This window comes from Oryzias melastigma, linkage group LG5 (genome assembly GCF_002922805.2).
Source record: "Oryzias melastigma strain HK-1 linkage group LG5, ASM292280v2, whole genome shotgun sequence".
In the NCBI taxonomy this organism is placed as follows: domain Eukaryota; kingdom Metazoa; phylum Chordata; class Actinopteri; order Beloniformes; family Adrianichthyidae; genus Oryzias; species Oryzias melastigma.
In genome coordinates this window covers 13,691,175-13,701,532 of record NC_050516.1, presented here as the reverse complement: position 1 = coordinate 13,701,532, position 10,358 = coordinate 13,691,175, and the positions used below count along the sequence as shown (strand labels likewise).

General features: G+C 39.0%; 1 protein-coding gene and 1 long non-coding RNA gene across 2 annotated transcripts in view; one reads left to right on the top strand and one right to left on the bottom strand.

Moving 5' to 3' along the window:
- The window catches only part of LOC112144627 (metabotropic glutamate receptor 7), a 224,648-nt gene that overhangs the window by 73,153 nt on the left and 141,137 nt on the right, over positions 1 to 10,358 (bottom strand). The window lies entirely within an intron of this gene.
- On the top strand, positions 6,414 to 7,787 carry LOC118598757. The gene is made up of 2 exons (XR_004947862.1): positions 6,414 to 6,660; positions 6,799 to 7,787. It is a non-coding gene; the product is annotated as an uncharacterized LOC118598757 (long non-coding RNA).

The following is a 10,358-nucleotide window of genomic DNA, read 5'->3' as shown; positions in this document are numbered from 1 at the left end:
TATTTAACACCAAGCCTTTTACATATCAAAACAGAGCTGGGAAAGACAAAAAAAACATTAGAAAGATTCGCACCACTTCAACATTTCGCTTCAAACCTCTTCCAACTGCAAGCTCTTATAAACCACTCACTCTTAACTGAGAGCTCATGTTCATAGGTGAGGATAGGAATATAGACTGAATGGTAAATTAAGACCTTTAGTACCAGAAGCTATCTGTATTTATTACAACAGACTGGAACACAATCCACATTACTACACAAGTTGTACTGATCTACTGGTCTGTCTGATGGCAAATCCTCATCACTTTTTAACAAAACACTTACATTCTCCTCCACACTTTTCTAATCCAAATGTGCACTTTTCCTTTTTCCTACTGAAAACCATAATCTTAGTCTTAAAGAGGCTGGTTCTTATCCCAGCTACAGCACATCCTGCTGCAAACCACTCCAGACGAAACTGGAGGTCATGGTTTATGAGGCCAAGAGGACCACATCATCTGCAAAGAATAGAGACAATTTCTAAGGCTTCAAAAAACAAAACCCATCTATCTATCTATGTATCTATAATTTATGCTAGGATAAAATTTATAAACTGAATTGATGTAAAATGTTAACCCCAGGTTTGTCCAGCTTAAGTTTGACTTCTTGTTTGCCGTGACCACAAACCTTCTTCTCTGTTTCTATAAAAATTAAATGTGTGTTCAGACTAGACACATTTGGTTTGCTTAAAGTGCACCAGATTTCATTTCTGAATACACCGGGAACTGTTCTCTGACCCATATTTTGAGGATGTCTCTGCTTGTTTTCAGTCGGACTGAGCTTCGGCTTGATCTGAGATTCCTCTGTCTAAATACGCTCCCTGATACTCATTGTTTCTCACTGTTTTCCTGACAACTTGCACATCAAAAATACTTATCCCCATATCTTTATAGCTGTTGTTTCCTAAGTAACTGCCATGCAGCAGGCCTCCGCCGTTACAAAGCAGAAAGTTAAAAGTGTACCTGATGTTAATATAAAAGTTCAAAATTGGTCAGCGAAATTTAAAGCATGAATCAGCGAACTATCCTGACAAGGAATGTAAAGTGTAGGACTTCCATAGTTGCTTTGCTCTGCCCTTGTAATTCCTGGCCACTGAGTGAAGAGACCAAACGCAAGGTTCTGAAATCAATTTGGACAAATTAAGCAGACTCAATCCAGACCATTGGATTTTTCTAGTCCGAATACACTCTAAAACTCAAGGACAAGAATCTCATTCTCCAAGAACCCACCAAGAACAAATGGCATTCTTTTTCAAGTCTAATAATCATAAGTGATTTGGATTTTGTCCTTTTTCCTTTGTAGACTGGTTTTAAGAAAAAAAAAAAAAAAAAAAACTTACTAACGTGTGTTTTACTGAAGGTGCCAGTACAAATTCCACCATCAAGAGATGGTGAACACACATAGATGGCACTGACTTGCTCATACAACACACAGAAAAAAATGTACAGTTTGCTGTAGTCCTTAAAGTCTGAATTTATTTCCAGCTTTGAAAGAAAAAAAATCACTTTTGTTTTTGCTTTCATGTGGACATTAAATTAAGGCAAGTTTGGAGCAGACGTGGTTTGATGCATATTTGCATCAGTAGACATCAATGGGTTCAAGCAACAAATGAGGATGTCCTCATGCTCACAACTTTTCATGACAGCATTGATGACCTCATGCCTTATATGCTGGAGGCTAGAAACCACAGTTTCAACACAAAAGGTGGGACAGGGGTGCCAGGTCACAGCTGCAAGAACACTGCTCCCTCAGGGATTGGTCAAGTGCAAATTTTGCGCAGTCAGGTGTCAAACATAGAAGCACTCTGACATTTTGCTGTGGCTTTTGAACTTCTTGAACTGACGAGATGAAATTTGGTTGGGACAGAGGTTTCTCTCTGGCCTCATTATTCCCACTGTGGTGCCCTTAACCAAAGCCCCTCACCTTAGTGTCTCCAGTGGGGCTGCTCCTGTCAGTAAATGCTGTCTGTAGCTGTGCTGTATAGCTCCCTGGTGCCAACATGAGTGTGAACAGAGCGTCCATGGAAAGCACAGTATTTGCTGTTTAAAATGAAGGCTAAAAATAAAAGTCAAAGCAGGTGTAGAAAGTTTGCTTTGAACCACCAATGTAAAACTAGGCCAGATGCAAAACAAACAGAAAATCATGACTCCTCATCTTAAGTTGAATTGTAACATTGCACTGTACCTGTTCAGCTTCACAATCTCTAGCTATAGTCAGAGTAGTTGACAGATCTGAGAATCTTTGATGAATGTTTGCAGCTTAAACGTGTTTGTTCTATTTCTGCACAGTGAAGACGGAATGAATTGTCATGTTTCACAGCGACGTCAGGAGGCAGATGTTCCCGCTGGTTGTGTTGCCGATGGACTACTGTGCTGCTGAACTGTTTCTGCTGAGCAAGGCTGATGCAGGGACGATGTGGTAGCCAAACAGCTCATATTTACATTCTGTTCACCTTTCCTCGCAGCGCCAGCTTCCATCAGCCAGGCAGCTCAGGAAAATTCTCACCAGAAGCGAGGCGTCGAGCGGCTCCTGCGGGGTTTTGTATTTGTATTTGGTGTGCAGAGCTGTGAATATGAAATGAGAGGGGAAAAAAAAAGAGGAGCAGGCAGTTTGGCTGAGAATGAGAGGGATGAGATGAACCTCTGGAGAAGGAATGTGATCACTGTAGCAGCAGGCCATCTAGCTAAAGATAAAACATCTAGACTCTGTCATTGACACCAGTGATTCTCAGAAGTCTAGTCTATACTGAATACTATCATCAGTTCTCCTATGTGCTTTAACATCTGCCAAACAAATGCTACATGTATTATGTGTTCTAAAATGCACTAAACGCGGGTTCTGGAACAGACTTTTAGCGTATGATGTTCATGCTGGGCTGTCGTTGCCTTAGTACTAGCGCATGTACCTACAGTTTACAGAGGCTTGGTGCAAAATGTCAAATATTGCTCCAGCTTTTTCTTTTACAGCTCCATTCCAATGTTTGACTGACTGATCAATTTTCAAACAGTTAGCACTTCTACAAATTAAAGACAATACCCATGTGCCACTACCTTGCCACTACCTAATCCGTACCCTTGGCTTAACTGACTTAACTTTCAATTCACCTTCAATGGCTACATGTTTGCATGTAGAGCCCGAAGATGAACTTCCAAACTTGTAAAGTGATGCGTGAATGCAAGAGTTTTGAATGCGGAATCCTGAAATAGACACATTTGTGAGTTAACATAGACTTTTTATTAGAAGTGAAAATCTGAACACGTGTTGTTGAGGTCGGCATGAACTATCCAAAGAAACTTGAATCTGGATCAAAGTTGCCCTCTGATGTACTCTTTAACGGTCAGAACTGGAAGCCAACATAGGTGGTACATCAAACAGACAAAAAAAACATTAATCTAAGGTTTATCACACATTGCCTTGACAAGGATCTGCCAACATTTGACTTCCACTTTCTCAACCCAACTCTAATTTCGCATCCCTAAACATGACACAAGGAAATTGGCACGGTGTCTATCTATGTAGTGCTTAGTCCGATTAAAACACTCTGCTGCCGTGCAGGAGCAACATGGGGTTCAGTGTCTGGCCCAAGGACACATGTGCAAGCAAGGCCAGGCAAGAACCTAACCTGTGGCATTCCGATCAGAGGTCAACCACTCATTCTCTACACCGCAGACAGTTAAATTGTTGCTAATTTGTACATACATAAACTAGATACCGTGTTTTTTCAGGATATTAGTCCCTATGGACTATAAGTCACAGCAGCCAAAAAATGCCAGAAGAAAAAAAAATCACTAATAAATTGCAGTTGAGAATCAGCCGCAGTTTCAGTAGAAATGTATTTAACAAAATATGAGACTAAGAACGGATATTTCATCTTCAAAAAAGAAATTAACGAAAAAAAAAAAAAGTTACTTATATCTGAAGAATGCGATAATTGCAATAATTGTTGTTTTTTTTTTATTTCAAATTGTATATTTCAATTTAAAAATAGGACTTTTGCTATGGTTATGTCATTCTGGGATTGAACTCCGTTGTGGTAATAGTATTCCATAAATATTCAGTTCATTTTCATTTGGGAGTTTTGTAAAAATTTCCCAGATGAGCAACTGCAAGTGTCACAATATACCTGCCCTCAAGTAATGTGAGGCATGTTTTGCATTTTAAATGGAAAAATAATACATACACATATATATATATATATATATATATATATATATATATATATATATATATATATATATATATATATATATATATTATTTGACAATGCTTTTAGTAACACAAAATAAAACGTTTATGATAATGTTTGATTTGTAATTTGAGTTCTGAAAGCTGGATGACCGACTGTCCTGCTGTTTCAGCATTCCTCATTATACTGTTTAGTAGACACTTTAGGACCTGATTGTCCCTGACAGACCCAGCTGTCTGTTCTGACCTGTGAACGAGGAAAAATCTGTCAACCTGGAGGTTCAGTGGTATCCTGTGTGAATAGAGAAGCTCACATCTCCTCACGTTTGATATAAGCTTCAAACATTTAAATAATCTTTGTTGGGCTATAAAGGTGAAACATCGAAAATCAATCTGCTTTTTATAATCAATGTTTTTTTTTATATTTACAAAAAATCTTATTTGTATGTTTTTCATTTTCTCTTCATTGAGCGCCCATCAGAGAGCCCTCTAAACCTCACTGAGATGTCAACAGTTTTATAATCCTGTCTTTATTCAGGAAACATGTTGTCCTGTCAAATGGTTCTACTGGAAAACTTCATGTGAAGCTCTTTGTCTGCAGTCTTCTCCATCATCACACTCCCAGCTGTGGTTGGATAACAACCACAACCTCTGATAACTGTATTAAAGGGTAATTAATTATTTTATTCATCGTTAATAAGTCTGTCAGATATAAACTGGTTCTGAAATAGTTGCCAAGTGCAAGACTTTGAAATCTCAGAGACATACAACAAACTTGATGTTTGTTTGCAAAGCAGCAGTCATTGATTTTGCTTGGGTGGTGGGATTATATCACTGTTTTTCTTCACACTCGTTTTCAAGCAGTAAATAATATTCTACTTGACATTTGTTTATAATAATATTTAATTATTCTAATGTGAGCTAAGTGTGGATTTTGCCTCACTGCGAAAATCTCTGATTATGAGTAATTACACCCATACACTTGACTTATTCTTTTAATCAATGCATTTTGTGTGAATTTTGTTGTATTGTCTACAATACTGCTTGAAATAAATCAATAAATCAAATCAAGTTTAAACTTCAGATTTCTGACCAATAAATATTTGAGAATGTTTGCATTGTAAGATTGACAAAAATGAAATATAGTCCTAAAAAGAATTTCAGCTCATAAATTTACTCCTTTGGTTTAAAAAAAAAGTTTGGACACTAAAAGTTTTTTTTTTTTCCCACAGATCAGATAAAAACAACAAAAATCATGACTGCAAAGTTAAAACTAAATCCACTTATTTTCTATTTTTTTTTCATAGAGAAGAAATTCAGTTTTATTTGGTGTTTCAGTTCTAAAATCAAAGACTGGTGAATGAAAACAGTCCCAAAGGAGACTCTCAAAGTTCAGAGCACAAAAGCTGCAGACAGAAATGCTTGATCACAAAGATGATCGTGAAGCTCCATAGATGAAGAGGAGGAGGAAGAGAAAACTAGACTTCATCTGAAGCTGACAGACAAACGTCCAGCATATAACCTGAAATGGAAATAGTCACGTGGAGCAAGACACGTCTGCTCTCACAGACCTCTGACAGCTTGAGAGCAGCACCAAACCTTGTACCACAGTTTAAGAGGAACTGAATCAACCGACGACTAGGACACATATGAATTGTGCTTGTTTGCCTCTAGAGAGTTGGGCTAAAGAAATCCTCCATGTTTTGAATTTTATTTAACGTTGAAACTGGTCCGGGTCTCTGCAGACTGCTGTCCTTTTTCTTCTGTTTTGGTCCATAAGCGGTGATGGTCTGATCTTTGTGGGCTAATGAAGACAGTCCTGATCCCCGTTATCAGCAGTTTTTAGCCTGTACATCTGGCGCCATGTGGTCCAAGGTCTTTACAAGCGCAGAGACGATCATCTTATCTGTGTGTCCCTCTTCAGGCCCTCCACAGTCTCTGGCTTGTAGCCAAGTGTCCTGCAGAGTGGCCTCATCACCAGGCGTCCCTCTCCTCTCACATTCTCTTTGCTGCTCAGCCAGATAAAAAACTGTTTTTTTAATCTATGATCCCTAAAAGCTCCAGAACTCAGGGGAGCGTGTGGCACGGTTCAGCTCCAAAAATGAGGAGAACAAGTGATATTTGAACTGTGGTGACCCCATCCTCTGAAGAGATAACCCCTCAGTGACATCAGCTTCACCATCATTTCCCTTGACCAGGCGCCTTGTTAATTTTAGCACGTGTACCCTTCCCTTCTGCCGCTCCGTTAAATGGGTTAGGAACACAAATAAATGTCCTAGTTGTGGCTACATTAATGGAGTTTGTAGAAAGAAGGCCAACTGAGATGTCCGACACCTCCCTTGCTTTGTTTTAGCTCCTCACAGCTGCTCGCTGGATGAAGGGGCGCGACCACACATCAGCAGCGAGTCGATGGGGAATCAACACCTTTCAGGAAGAGGTGAGTCACAGTTACACCATTTTCAGATCAGTGGGAGGGATTTTTTATCATTTCACAGCAATTTGTGCTGCAGCTCAGCACACAGGTCCTCTGGGTTCGGCTTCATAATACAGCCCACCATTCACATTTTGACCACAGATGTGAACAAAATCCTGCTGGTGTTTAAACGAAGGTCAAGTGGAACAAAACCGGCCCGAATGGCAAAGGCAAGAAACACCTGGATATGTGAGGAAAAACCTTGATTACAGTCAATCCCTTAAGAATAAAAAGCGAATGTGGACTACCACACTGCATGTAATGGTCGTTGTAGGACAATAAATCATCATTCTGGTACATGCAGTATTTTACTCTAAGTTATTATATTTCCACCTCTTTCCAGCTTGACACTCGTGACCTGAAATTGCTCTGAGAGTCTGTAAATTACAGTGGAAACACAGAATGTTATCAGATAAATCCATTTTCTAGACTTTTCTTAAAAACAATGACTACATAAAAAAATGCTACACTTTTGAAGTAACACATGTGGACTCTATATTCTGAAAGAGAATACATCAAATACATTAATAGAAGGAAAAATACTATAACTTTTGGAATTTTTGACATTAACAAGAAATTTTTTCTTTCTTTTTTTTATTTTTTATACAAAGGTCTAAGCTCATCACAGGCCAAGAATTTTATTTATTTCACAAGCATGGAGGTAAACCCTACAGGTGGTCATGCCTGTCTGGCTTTGGTCAAGATGCTAGGTTCACAACACCCTCAGTAATGCACGTTCAATTGACCACTTTCAATGAAAGTTCTATGTAAATGTTCATATTTGCACATTTTGAGGTTTCACTTTTGAAAAGCTACACAAGTTCCTATGTACTCTAACTAAAAAACAAGAATCCTTTTAATTCACGGAAGACCCAACCATTTTAAATGATCACAGAGGACAAATTAATAATTGCGGTTTGTGCTCAGACAGAATTGTAAGACATCAATTCTTTCATATTTTGGAAAGAAAAAGAAGAGAAAGCCTGGAGCAAAAATCGTGAGATTTGCATCAATTTGACATTTCACACCAAGCTTCTTCTAGCTGTGGATGACAGACATGCACTAGTAAACAGGGTAAAAAAAAAAAAAAAGAAAAATATTCATTTGTAAACACCATGGGATGAATACATGTTCAAGGACACTCTTTTAGCTGAATTACCAGTGTATGACTATTTTCCATTTATAACAATATTTTTTCAAAAAGAGTTGCACGGACAAAACTGATTATTTATACCCTATGATATAACAACAGTGAAACAAAAAGTTATGGAAGCAATAGGTTGAAATGAGCTTAAACATTTAATTAGTAAAATATCAACCATTTGAAGAAATTATTTAAAGTGCAAAAGGAAGTATTATCAGTCAAGAAAGGGTCACCATTTTGATTGAACCACTAGTCACCAGGAGCACCTTGGTAACCATGGCCAAATCCAAATTCTTCCCCAACCCCCACAGCTTCTTCTTACCCCATCATTTAGCCCTCCAGTTTTGGAAAAATGGTGTCTTCAAATTCGGATTTACTTCCAGCCACCTCAGTGCAGAGCTGCTAGCGCTGAGAAATACATAGCATTGATTTTATAACTTTAAAAAGATCAAGCTAAAACAAAAAGTAATTTCCTACATTTAAATGTAAACGTATGTGCTTCAGAGCACATCCACACATGTGCTTCTCCTTCATGGTACAGTGCGACACGGATCACCCTCGTGGTGGAGGGCTCTGCATCACTGCAGCGAGGGTTAGGTCTTAAAAAAATGATTTTGGACACTTTCAAATGCCCCCACAATTGGAGGGGTAAGGAGAAGCCGTAGGGTTAGAGGTAGAATTCGGATTCGCCCCATGTGTCTTCAAACTGATATTAGTTGGATGTGCTACAGACCTGCTGACTGAACAACTCTGACACACAGAGCTATAAACTGTTTAATTTGATGAAGAGTTTTTTTCCCACTGTGTTTTGAACATTAACTCTGTCAAACCAACCTCTGTTCACAAAAAGGTTGTCAATGATGCAAAAGTTTATTCAAATTTTGGTTTGGTCCAATAAAAAAAAAAAAAAATCTGGTCAGAAAGAGAATGAGGATCTCGGTTTACTTTCACAAAAACTTTGATGCAGGGCACTTTTGTGAACAGAGATCTTTCACAAACTTAAGAGAAAATGAGAATCAAAGATTGAAGAAGTTGGAATTCTGAAAAAGTACGAAAATACCTGTTGGGTAAATGAGGTGCAGTAAAGACAATCAATGAATGATAAGCAGGTGATTTGGTGAACTATCTGATAATTCTCTTCATACATTTTTCCCCTCGTGGTTCAGGCTTGATTTGGGTAATGCCACTCCACAATAAGTGGTTTGATCCACTTTGGTCTTTTGTTCTCCCCTTAAAGCAAAATGTGAAAGCAAGCAAACCAAATAAAAGGGTAAAAAAAGATCCAAACAAAAAATGAGTTTTAATTTCCTGCCCATCTTGATTGAGTCAATGAAACTGTTCCGATGGAAAAGCAATGAGGAAGTATAGCTCACTGATGCCAGAAGCCGGATTAGAGGACATCTGAAGTCCAAGCTCCTAGTTTGGGTCCAGTGAAGTTTAAAACTAAAGCAGCAAGCACAATTCAACAGGCAACTCCTTGTAGACAAAACTGAGAGTAAATCACTTCAGTTCCTGCTGAAGGTTAATAATTTCTGGATGATGCTCTGAAGCGTGCTGTAAATGGAGGCAGATAACAAGCTCCACACTGAACTCCTGCTGCTTTTTGAAGGGCTGCTGCAGTCTGGGCAAACGCCGAACTTTAGCCTCTGATGAGCCCATAAAAAACCTCTAAGACAAGCATGTTGTCACTCTGCAACCGTTATCCCATCCCATTTTAATTCCTCACATCTCCCCAAGTGCTTGGGCTGACTGATGACTCCCATGTGTTCTCCCTGACCTCTGCTTAACTCAGCGGCCACGAGTTTTCTCTGTGCCAAAGTCCTCTGGGTGGCTCCATAGAATAAAAGTGCCAGCTGCTGTCTCGCCTCCATGTGGCTGCTGCTGTTTCAATGGACTCAATCATCCTAAAACGGAGCAGGTGGGAGTTTCATTTTGGTACCTGCACGTTTTGTTATGGGAGGGAAGATCATTCTGTTGTCTGCCCGGTTCAAATGAAAATGCCAGGAGGGGTGGAAGTCATGGCAAACAAAAGAGGGGGGAGCTGCCTGCGATGAATGAAGTGTGAGAAACGTGGATTCAGGCGGCTGTAAGGATGCGAAAAGCCTGTCTTTGAAAATCAAACAGACTTTGCAATTAAAACTCAATCAGTGGGAGAGGGAAATTACAAAGAAAGGAGGAGGGCAAAACATAACGAGACAAAGAAAAACAAGTCAGACAAGACAATATGTTCTTTTGTGTCCTCAGTCAATATTTTTAACAGCCCTGGCTCATTAGCGTTCAAGGACCGTTCACGGCTCCGTACTGAGTCACTAATTGCAACGCATTATTGATTACAAGCTTCTGTTTACCATCGAAAAGGCAGAGATGTTTTTGGAGCTGCAACGAATGAATCTCCCATGAGTCCCAACATCCTCACAGCGCTAAACACCCATGAGTCAACAGTTTTAACGAGTCATTTTCCAGTCATTTCAGTCGTCATCATAAAAAAGACCAAAGTTTTTTTTTTTTTTTTTTTTTT